The sequence below is a fragment of the Eleutherodactylus coqui genome, chromosome 8 (assembly GCF_035609145.1).
Source record: "Eleutherodactylus coqui strain aEleCoq1 chromosome 8, aEleCoq1.hap1, whole genome shotgun sequence".
NCBI classification, from domain to species: Eukaryota; Metazoa; Chordata; class Amphibia; order Anura; family Eleutherodactylidae; genus Eleutherodactylus; species Eleutherodactylus coqui.
The window spans coordinates 2258213-2270397 of NC_089844.1; positions in this window are offsets into that span (position 1 = coordinate 2258213).

Consider the following 12185-nt stretch of genomic DNA (forward strand, 5'->3'; position numbering starts at 1 on the left):
GGAACCTAAAGATTCTTTTTGCTGTAACCGCAGATAAAAGCACTCTTCTCTGTCACTGGTAAAACGGGGCATTTAGCTTTGTCAATCTGTCTCTGACATTAGTCCTCCTCCTGCTACTCCTCCCCCAGAAACATGTCATTGCGCTGAACGGCCAATTTTTCTGCGGCCCAAAAGGCTCATCTACATCTACCAATGTTTTTACAATTTTTCTAAGTTTCAAAAGTATTGAGACTGTAACATGAACCAATTTTTTCAACAGGGCTGCCTACAGGCTCTGTTACAAATTAAGCAACAGTGAGCTGTATCTTAAAAAAAAAAAAGAGTTTCACCTCTGTTGATAAATTTTTCATAGGTACACTTGTACTCTTGGTACACTAATTTTTGGGGCCCACGCCTACACTGTTATCCAACTAATTTTTCCGGCCTTCGCCTACGCTCATGGTATCCCAATGCTTTCAGAGGTAGGCCTATACTATTAATAGAGAAATTTTACTGGGGTCTGCCTGCCTGCCTATTCTTCTGCTACAAGAAAGTTACAGGTGTCTGCCTATACTGCTGCCAATTACATGTTACAGGGGTCTGCCTATACTGCTGCCACTTGAATGTTACAGGGGTCTGCCTATACTTCTGCTACAGAAATGCTACTTGGATCTGTTTATAGTGTTACTACTAAAATGATACAGGAGTCTGCGTATACTTCAGCTACAAAAATGTTACTGGGGTCTGCCTATACTTCAACAGCAGAAATGGTGGTGGGGTCTGCCTATACTGCTGCTACATAACTGTTACTAGGGTCTGCCTATACTTCTGCCACATAAATGTTACGGGGTCTGCCTATACTGCTGCCACTTAAATGTTACAGGAGTCTGCCTATACTTCTGCTACAAGAATGTTACTGGGGTCTGCCTATACTTCTGCCACATAAATGTTACAGGGGGTCTGCCTATACTTCTGCCACATAAATGTTACAGGGGGTCTGCGTATACTTCTGCTACAGAAATGCTACACGGGTCTGCTTATACTGCGGCTACAGACATGTTACTGCGGTCTGCCTTTACTTCTACAGAAATGGTACTGGGGTCTGCCTTTACTGCTGCTACAAAAATGTTACAGGGGTCTGCCTATGCTTCTGCTACATTAATGTTTCAGGGGTCTGCTTATACTGCTGCTACATAAATGTTACAGGGGTCTGCCTATACTGCTGCAACAGAAACGTTACAGGGGTCTGCCAATACTGCTGCTACAGAAACGTTACTGGGGTCTGCTTATACTGCTGCTACAGAAACATTACTGGGGTCTGCCCATACTGTTACTACAGAAATGTTACTCGGCTCTGTCTATGCTGTTACAGCAGAAATGTTACTGGGGTCTGTCTATACTGTTACTACTGAAATGTTACAAATACTGGGCTCTGCCTGTACTGCTGCTACTGAAATGTTACAGGGGTCTGCATATACTGCTGCTACGCAAATGTCACTAGAGGGTCTGCGTATACTTCTGCTACTAGAATGTTACTGGGGTCTGCCTATACTTCTGGCACGTAAATGTTACAGGGGTCTGCCTATACTTCTGCTAATGAAACGTTACTGGGGTCTGTCTATACTGTTACTACAGAAATGTTACTGGGGTCTGTCTATACTGTTACTACAGAAATGTTACTGGGGTCTGCTTAGATTTCTGCAACATAACTGTTACTGGGGGAGTCCCCATTGCTATGTCACTCGCAGCACCTTGGGCCTCACAAGGTGTTTGCTGGGACAGAAGCTGACCCAGGGCCCGCTCACATACTTCCCACATTGAGTATTGCTGCATTGTGGAGATGTGTAGTGCTGGGCTGGCAGCGGACTCCCCTTTATGCCCACGTTTGCAGCTCCTGACGGAGGTGGCAAGGGATTGGGATGAAAATGGAACGTCAATCTATTATCAATACTCAAGAGCATTGTGGGCTATCGCCCCCCCTTTCAAAGAGGGTCGCTGCCGGGCCCTGCCAACCCTCTGCAGTGTGTGCCTCCAGTTCCTCCTCATGGCAGACGCACTTATAAATAGACATGAGGATGGTGTGGCTATGAGGCAAGCGTGTGGCATGAGGGCAGCTGAAGGCTGCGCAGGGGCACTTTTGTGTGCGCTGAGGATGCAGGGTCGTACGGGTGTGGGGGGGGGGGGGGTCGTTGGGCAGCATGTAACCCAGGAGAAGAGGCAGCGGTGTGTCCCGAAGGCAGTGCTTGTTCTTCGTTGGAGGTAGTGTGGTGCTTAGCTAAGGTGTGCCTTGCTGATGAGGGTTTGTCCGAAGTAAAAATTGTTGGGGGGGGCACTCTTGCCGCTATTGTGGCTTAATAGTGAGACCTGGGAACCTGAGATGCAGCCCTGCATGTTGCCCCTCGCCTGCCCTATCCGTTTCTGTGTCGTTTCCATCACTTTCCTGGGTTTTGCAGATTTGCACAAATAAAAACCTTAGCAAGCATCGGTCATATACAAAAATGCTCGAGTCGCCCATTGACTTCAATGGGGTTCGTTACTCGAAACGAACCCTCGAGCATCGCAGAAAGCTTGACTCGAGCAACGAGCACCCGAGCATTTTGGTGCTCGCTCATCTCTAGTAGTTAACCATCATATGTGCAGTGGTTATGGTTGCAGATTGTAATAACAATGTTTCCTCTCCTGTTTGAAGTATGTTTTCATGTAGGTACCAGAGATGGTGTGGGGCCCCGTAACGTCATGCTCCTTCAAGAGGTCATAAAATGCTGCATAGAGCACAAACTAAACATCTTTCAGCTTCCAGACTAACTATGAGACTGCCCTGCTAGCACCCTCACATATCGCAATCAAGTGGGGTATAGTTCCAAATACCGTTTCATATCTTTTACTAAATTTGTAAAGTCGAGAGGAAGGGGCGGCAGACGCAGAATATGATATTAAATAGCAAGCACATGAGTGTATGATTGTCGGAAAATTAATGAAAAGAGAAACTAGGGGTCCTAACAATAATGTTGAAACTGCCGTGGTTAATGTAAATTCTGAGTTTTTTTCTCATAGATGGTTCCAAATATCGTGGAAAAGGACAAGCAAAACAGGCTATGCAGTGGTAACCAACAGAAAGAGGTAATTGTATAAAAAACACTTTTTTCCTCCTGAGAGACTCAGTTACTCAGGAAATAGAGGTGATGGCGCTCACTGAAATATGTAAGCTGGCTGCAGGTAAGGCTGTTTGTGTCTGCACCGACTTAAGGTACACATTGGGAATCGTACACGATTTCACATCTTATATGGCACAGTGGAATTTTCATGGGATCCTTGAGTAAGCCAATCCAGAATGCAGAAGCAGTGTCTTTGTTCTACAAGGTTTTAGCTCTTTCCGCACAGGTGACATCATCAAGTCCAGGCTTATGCCAAAGAGACAACTACTGAGGCTGGAAGGAACCAGAGAGCAGGCACCGCAGCAGCCTGACTTCCCTTGAATGAGGTAACGGCTGGTAACCTGCTTGCACCTGAAATGGGTGTAGATATTTCTCTGTTGCTTGAATTGCAGGAACAGGTCTCAAAAGAAGAAAAAGGAGGAGTGGAAAAGCGAACAGAACACTAATGAGGTCTGGCAGAAAAGGTTAATGCCTGTGCCTCCCCTGCACGCTGTACTCCATGATGTCACACCTGATCTATGAGCTAACCCATTCATCCAAGGAGGTAATGTGTGATATGGTGTCTTCTGCTTGGCTTACCCCAGGGTTCAACACTGCTGCGATATGGTTTATACAGAGATGCATGATATGAGCCCATTACAATCCAGGCCAATTGGTCAAGGTACCTTCTCAGTGCGAGTCAGATAATCTGTTTCAGTGCCTAAATAGCATACAGCTACCAAAGGTAGGTGTTTGAAGTTTGTTGGTTTGCATAGACCTCTTTTCATGTTAGTTGGAGGCGTGGCTTGAGGGAAAAAAAATAAAAACGCCAAGAATATGACTAAAGAAATTGTTTTACGAAAGTAATTATGAATATTTGATACACCAAAAGTCATAATAAAAAATAGAGGTAAGCATTTTTTTAGTCATCTACTTGGTTAGAACTACGCCTAATTGTAAGACTAAGTTGAGTCCCTTTGAAGGTATTTGGTAGGACTCCTATAATAGGCTTATGCTTATTCCAGGCCAAAAAGGAGGGCCTTATCTCCCACGTGAGTGCCTTACATCAGGAGTAGAGATGAGCGAGCATACTCGTCCGAGCTTGATGGAGCATTAGGGTGCTCGAGATGCTCGTTACTCGAGACGAGCACCACGCGGTACTCGTCTCGATTAAACGAGCACTGACCATTGAATTCAATGGAGCCAGCAATACAGCCAGCTCCATTGAAAGCAATGGGCTGCCGGCGATCGCGGGATGAATTGTCGGGAAGGACTTAAATATATAAGCCATTCCCTGCAATTCATCCAGAAATGTGTAAAAATAAAATAAAAAATATATACTCACCTTGTCCCGGCAGAACGATGTTAGCCCATTGAATTCAATGGAGCCGGCAATACAGCCGGCTCCATTGAAAGCAATGGGCTGCCGACGATCGCGGGATGAATTGTCGGGAAGGGCTTAAAGGGGTTGTCTTGCGGCAGCAAGTGGGGTTATACACTTTTGTATGGCCATATTAATGCACTTTGTAATATACATCGAGCATTAAATATGAGCCATACAGAAGTTATACACTTACCTGCTCCGTTGCTGGCGTCCTAGTCTCCATGGTGCCGTCTAACGCTGTCTTCTCCTACCATTTAGATGCGCTTGCCCTGTGTGGTCTTCTGCTGTGTTCAATGGAGCCGCTCCGGCGTGCTCGCGCCGGAGAGCTGGTCTGCGCATGCAGATCTCACTCACACCCATTCATGAATTCATGAATGGGTGAGTGAGTGCTGCCTCTGATTGGTCAGGCTGTGACCAATCAGAGGCAGCTCATTCAGCAGGCGGGGATTTTAAATCCCCGGCTGCTGAATACTACTCACAGCTGTTCAGAGCAGTTTAGGAGGACTGCAGCCAACCGCGCTGAACTCCGTCTGCCGGGACCAGGTGAGTGTATATATATTTTTTTTATTTTTACACATTTCTGGATGAATTGCAGGGAAGGGCTTATATATTTAAGCCCTTCCTGACAATTCATCCTGCGATCGCCGGCAGCCCATTGCTTTCCACCCTCCACTAACCGACCTCCTCCTGACATCTCCACCATAACTCCTAGACAACATGCCCGCTGCCTTGGGGTTATATTTGACTCTGATCTCTCTTTTACCACCTACATCCAATCTCTGGCCCAAACATGTCAGCTGCACCTCAAGAACATCGCAAGAATCCGCTCTTTTCTCACTGTGGACACGCTAAAAACGCTTACTGTTGCCCTCATCCACTCCCGGCTCGATTATTGCAATTCGTTGCTGATCGGCCTCCCCTGCACCAGACTCTACCCTCTCCAATCCATCCTGAATGCGGCAGCCAGGCTCATCTTCCTGTCCAGCCGCTACTCGGACGTCTCTGCCCTGTGCCAGTCACTGCACTGGCTGCCCGTTAAATATAGAATTCAATTTAAACTCGCCACCTTCATCCACAAAGCCCTCCACAGTGCAGCGCCCCCCTATATCGCCTCCCTCATCTCAATCCATCAACCAGCCCGGGCTCTCCGCTCTGCTAACGAAACCAGACTGAGCGCCCCTTTAATTCGAACTTCTCATTCCCGCCTCCAAGACTTCTCCAGAGCAGCACCGGTCCTCTGGAACGCACTACCAAAGGCTACCCGAGCAATCCAGGACTCGCAGAACTTCAGGCGTGCTCTAAAAACGCACCTCTTCAGGGAGGCATACCGAATTCTCTAAACAAACCCCTCTGTACTCCGCCTGATAACATGCTCCCTGACCTACGGACTGCAATCCCTGCTAGCCATCTTAAACCGCTCCTGCAGTCATACTGTTTCTGCTGTCACACGGCTAAATGTCTGACCATTGTCTATGTGTATAGCATCCCTCACTCTCCACCTCGCCATACCGTGCAAATCTCGACCATACCGTGCACACTGCCAGCCCCTTTACCTTCTGTATCCCCCCATTACTTGTAGTATGTAAGCTCGTTGGAGCAGGACCCGCACCCCTATTGTTTGCATCAATTGATTACTATGTAACCGTGGTTCTGTAATGTTTGTACTTTTGTCTTTCTGTATCCCCTGTCTATGTAAGCGCTGCGGAATATGATGGCGCTATGCAAATAAAGATTATTATTATTATTATATAATTCAATGGGCTAACATCGTTCTTCTCTGCCACAGCTGTTACAGCTGTGGCAGAGGAGAACGATCTTTACGCTGACAGTGCGGGGGGGGGGGTCTCACTCCTGCCGCTATTGTGGCTTAATAGTGGGACCTGGGAACTTGAGATGCAGCCCAACATGTAGCCCCTCGCCTGCCCTATCCGTTTCTGTGTCGTTCCCATCACTTTCTTGAATTTCCCAGGTTTTCACAAATGAAAACCTTAGCGAGCATCGGTGATATACAAAAATGCTCGGGTCGCCCATTGACTTCAATGGGGTTCGTTACTCGAAACGAACTCTCGAGCATCACTGAAAGTTTGACTCGAGTAACGAGCACTCGAGCATTTTGGTGCTCGCTCATCTCTAATCAGGAGTTATATCCACTGTCAGTCATAAATGCGTATTCTCCTTGTTTCCAGATCAAAAGTCGCATAGTTTGCTTTCAGGTGGTTGGGTTGTCCTAAAAAGACGCAAGGAACGCTTGGAATCAAGATACAAAGAACCCTTTCAAGTGCTGTTAACCACTACAACCTCAGTGAAACTTGAAGAAAAGCTACTTTGGGTTCATGTCAGGCATTGTATAAAGATTATCAAGGGAGGAGACAAATGTGGCCCATATCCTTTGTTTATATGCAGGACCCTTGCAGTCATCAGGCTGTCATTTCTCTTTTTTCTCATAAGTGTAACAGAAGACGTACATCCTGTGAAGAGGGTTATTACTGTTTCATATGTAATGTTTCAGAGATCGGAAAATGTCAACAGATACAATAAGATAGCAGTAAGTTTACCAATGATTCAGCCATATTGTGTAATCAGGCACAAATGTTAATATGTAACAAATAGAGATGAGCGAACGTACTCGTCCGAGCTTGATGCTCGGGCGAATATTAGGGTGTTCGGGATGCTCGTTACTCGTAACGAGCACCACGCGATGTTCGGGTTACTTTCACTTTCATCTCTGAGACGTTAGCGTGCATTTCTGGCAAATAGAAAGACAGGGAAGGCATTACAACTTCCCCCTGCGACATTCAAGCCCTATACCACCCCCCTGCTGTGAGTGGCTGGCGAGATCAAGTGTCACCCGAGTATAAAAATCGGCCCCTCCCGTGGCTCGCCACAGTTGTGGTCTGACATAGCTTAGGGAAAGTGCTGCTGCTGCTGCTGCTATAGGGAGAGTGTTAGGAGTTAGTGTAGGCTTCAAGAACCCCAACGGTCCTTCTTAGGGCCACATCTAACCATGTGCAGTACTGTGGAGGCTGCTTTTTGCAGTGTTGCACATTTTTTTTTTTTTTTTCAAATCGGCCGTGCAGAGCATTGCGCCCTGCAGTAATACTTCAGGGACAGAATTGTGTAGGCAGGGCCAGAAGACATATATTATTGATTGAATATACGCAGTGGGCCTTTTCTAAAAAATATTGGGCAAAAAAATCTATTTGGCCTGCCTCTCACTGTGCTCAGCATTCTGGGTACGTGTGTGCTTGGTGTACAACTTCAAAAAAATCATATGCAGCCAGCTAAGTGTAACAGCAGGCTTGCGCCAATTTATTTCCTGGCTGTGAAATCACCGCTGTGTTGCAGTTAATAACAGTGCAACACTGCAGTTCTGTGACACACTCCAGGGCCAGAAGACATATATTAGTGATTGAATATACGCAGTGGGCCTTTCCTTAAAAAAAAAAAGGGAAAAAAATCTATAGCATGCTGAGGGGTAGGGGTAGGCCTAGAGGACGTGGACGCGGCCGAGGACGCGGAGGCCCAAGTCAGGGTGTGGGCACAGGCCGAGCTCCTGATCTAGGTGTATCGTAGCCGACTGCTGCGGGATTAGGAGAGAGGCACGTTTCTGGCGTCCCCACATTCATCGCACAATAAATGGGTCCACGCGGGAGACCTTTATTAGAAAATGAGCAGTGTGAGCAGGTCCTGTCGTGGATGGCAGAAAGTGCTTCCAGCAAGCTATCGTCCACCCACAGTTCTGCGCCGTCCACTGCTGCAAATCCGAATCCTCTGGCTGCTGCTCCTCCTTCCTCCCAGCCTCCTCACTCCACTACAATGACACATTCTCAGGAGCGGGCAGACTCCCAGGAACTGTTCTCGGGCCCCTGCTCAGATTGGCCAGCATTGGTTCCTCTCCCACCAGAGGAGTTTATCGTGGCTGATGCCCAACCATTGGAAAGTTCACGGGGTCCGGGGGATGAGGCTGGGGACTTCCGGCAACTGTCTCAAGACCTTTCAGTGGGTGAGGAGGACAATGACGATGAGACACAGTTGTCTTTCAGTCAGGTAGTAGTGAGAGCAGTAAGTCCGAGGGAGGAGCGCACAGAGGATTCGGAGGAAGAGCAGCAGGACGATGAGGTGACTGACCCCACCTGGTTTGCAATGCCTACTCAGGACAGGTCTTCAGAGGGGGAGGCAAGGGCAGCAGCAGGGCAGGTTGCAAGAGGCAGTGCGGTGTCTAGGGGTAGAGGCAGGGCCAGACCGAATAATCCACCAACTGTTTCCCAAAGCGCACCCTCGCGCCATGCCACCCTGCAGAGGCCGAGGTGCTCAAAGGTCTGGCAGTTTTTCACTGAGAGTGCATACGACCGACGAACAGTGGTGTGCAACCTTTGTTGCGCCAAGATCAGCCGGGGAGCCACCACCAACAGCCTCACCACCACCAGCATGCGCAGACATATGATGGCCAAGCACCCCACAAGGTGGGACGAAGGCCGTTCACCGCCTCCGGTTTGCACCGCTGCCTCTCCCCCTGTGCCCCAACCTGCCACTGAGATCCAACCCCCCTCTCAGGACACAGCACTACCGTCTCCTGGCCTGCACCCACACCCTCAGCTCCGCTGTCCTCGGCCCCATCCACCAATGTCTCGCAGCGCACCGTCCAGCCGTCGATAGCGCAAGTGTTTGAGCGCAAGCTCAAGTACGCCGCCACGCACCCGCACGCTCAAGCGTTAACCGTGCACATAGCAATATTTATCAGCCTGGAGATGCTGCCGTATAGGGTTGTGGAAACGGAGTCCTTTAAAAGTATGATGGCGGCGGCGGTCCCGCGCTACTCAGTTCCCAGTCGCCACTACTTTTCCCGATGTGCCGTCCCAGCCCTGCACGACCACGTCTCCCGCAACATTGTACGCGCCCTCACCAACGCAGTTACTGCCAAGGTCCACTTAACAACGGACACGTGGACAAGCACAGGCGGGCAGGGCCACTATATCTCCCTGACGGCACATTGGGTGAATTTAGTGGAGGCTGGAACCGAGTCAGAGCCTGGGACCGCTCACGTCCTACCCACCCCCAGGATTGCGGGCCCCAGCTCGGTGGTGGTATCTGCGGCGGTGTATGCTTCCTCTACTTAAGCACCCTCCTCCTCCTCCTCCTCCTCCGCAACCTCTGTCTCGCAATCAAGATGTGTCAGCAGCAGCAGGACGTCGCCAGCAGTCGGTGTCGCGCGGCGTGGCAGCACAGCGGTGGGCCAGCGTCAGCAGGCCGTGCTGAAACTACTCAGCTTAGGAGATAAGAGGCACACGGCCCACGAACTGCTGCAGGGTCTGAAAGAGCAGACCGACCGCTGGCTTGCGCCGCTGAGCCTCCAACCGGGCATGGTCGTGTGTGACAACGGCCGTAACCTGGTGGCGGCTCTGCAGCTCGGCAGCCTCACGCACGTGCCATGCCTGGCCCACGTCTTTAATTTGGTGGTTCAGTGCTTTCTGAAAAGCTACCCACGCTTGTCAGACCTGCTCGTAAAGGTGCGCCGGCTCTGCGCACATTTCCGCAAGTCCCACATGGACGCTGCCACCCTGCGCACCCTGCAACATCGGTTTAATCTGCCAGTGCACCGACTGCTGTGCGACGTGCCCACACGGTGGAACTCTACGCTCCACATGTTGGCCAGGCTCTATGAGCAGCGTAGAGCTATAGTGGAATACCAACTCCAACATGGGCGGCGCAGTGGGAGTCAGCCTCCTCAATTCTTTTCAGAAGAGTGGGCCTGGTTGGCAGACATCTGCCAGGTCCTTGGAAAGTTTGAGGAGTCTACCCAGGTGGTGAGCGGGGATGCTGCAATCATTAACGTCACCATTCCTCTGCTATGCCTCTTGAGAAGTTCCCTGCAAAGCATAAGGGCAGACGCTTTGCGCTCGGAAACAGAGCCGGGGGAAGACAATATGTCGCTGGATAGTCAGAGCACCCTCCTGTCTATATCTCAGCGCGTGGAGGAGGAGGAGGAGGAGGAGGAGGAGGAGGAGCATGAGGAGGATGAGAAAGAGGGGGAAGAGACAGCTTGGCCCACAGCTGACGGTACACATCATGCTGCTTGCCTGTCATCCTTTCAGCGTGTATGGCCTGAGGAGGAGGAGGAGGAGGAGGAGGAGGATCCTGAAAGTGATCTTCCTAGTAAGGACAGCCATGTGTTGCGTACAGGTACCCTGGCACACATGGCTGACTTCATGTTAGGATGCCTTTCTCGTGACCCTCGCGTTGCACGCATTCTGGCCACTATGGATTACTGGGTGTACACACTGCTCGACCCACGGTATAAGGAGAACCTTTCCACTCTCATTCCCGAAGAGGAAAGGGGTTCGAGAGTGTTGCTATACCACAGGACCCTGGCGGACAAGCTGATGGTAAAATTCCCATCTGACAGCGCTAGTGGCAGAAGGCGCAGTTCCGAGGGCCAGGTAGCAGGGGAGGCGTGCAGATCAAGCAGCATGTACAGCACAGGCAGTGCAACACTGTTTAAGGCCCTGGACAGCTTTATGGCTCCCCAGCAAGACTGTGTCACCGCTCCCCAGTCAAGGCTGAGTCGGCGGGAGCACTGTAAAAGGATGGTGAGGGAGTACTTAGCCGATCGCACGACCGTCCTCCGTGACGCCTCTGCCACCTACAACTACTGGGTGTCGAAGCTGGACACGTGGCCTGAACTCGCGCTGTATGCCCTGGAGTTGCTTGCTTGTCCTGCGGCTAGCGTCTTGTCAGAGAGGGTGTTTAGTGCGGCTGGGGGAATCATCACGGATAAGCGTACCCGCCTGTCAACCGACAGTGCCGACAGGCTTACACTCATCAAGATGAACAAAGCCTGTGTGAGGGTTATGAACATGAAAACTTATATATGTATACATTTCATCAATCTGTGATATACGTTTCCGGAGGCTTTTAGGCCTGAATTGTATACATTAAATGCTTGTACATTTAGGTTAGTACTTAATTACATTAAGTAGAGGTGTAATCTTAAATGTCCATCATGTATCCAAGATCTTGTTTATCTCGTTACACTGATCAAAAGGTTGTGTGGAATGCTTTGTTTTTAACTGCTGTCTAGGTAGGGCATGTGATTAAAATGTAGATTGTGATGATAATGAGGGTACCAGACACGGTGTCTACATACAAACAAATTAAGCATTGTTTATAGAGAAGACAATTATTTACCAGTAAAACAAGTCGACCTCTGTAACACTAGCCTTTGATTCGGACGACACTTGGATACGCCTACTTATTTTTGTATAAGAATAAGGCAATGTACACAATAAACGCAGATTGCTCTAAGACACGACCGTGATGCCTGTGTCTATTGCTTTCTCACGGTGGCCGCCATAACCACCTCTGATATGGAGCCCCACAGCATATTAACGTAACATGGATTTATCCCTAACATTAATTGGCGCCCAACGTGGGGCTTGATGGAACAAGAGGACCACCTACACCTCGAACCCCCCCGGACCCAGATGGGATAAGGAGCCACTCGGAACCACGGATTGACAAAAACTGCGCAGTAAGGTAAGGTTTTATCTTGCCACAATCTATCCGTGCTTCCTGGCTGCTCCTTTCCTGTCCGAGGGGTAAGAAGTGCATGCCTCTTATAAAATCTTCAAGCTTTTAAGAATCCATATGGTGGGCTGAATATGCTGTGCGGGTGTTTAACTGTTATTGTC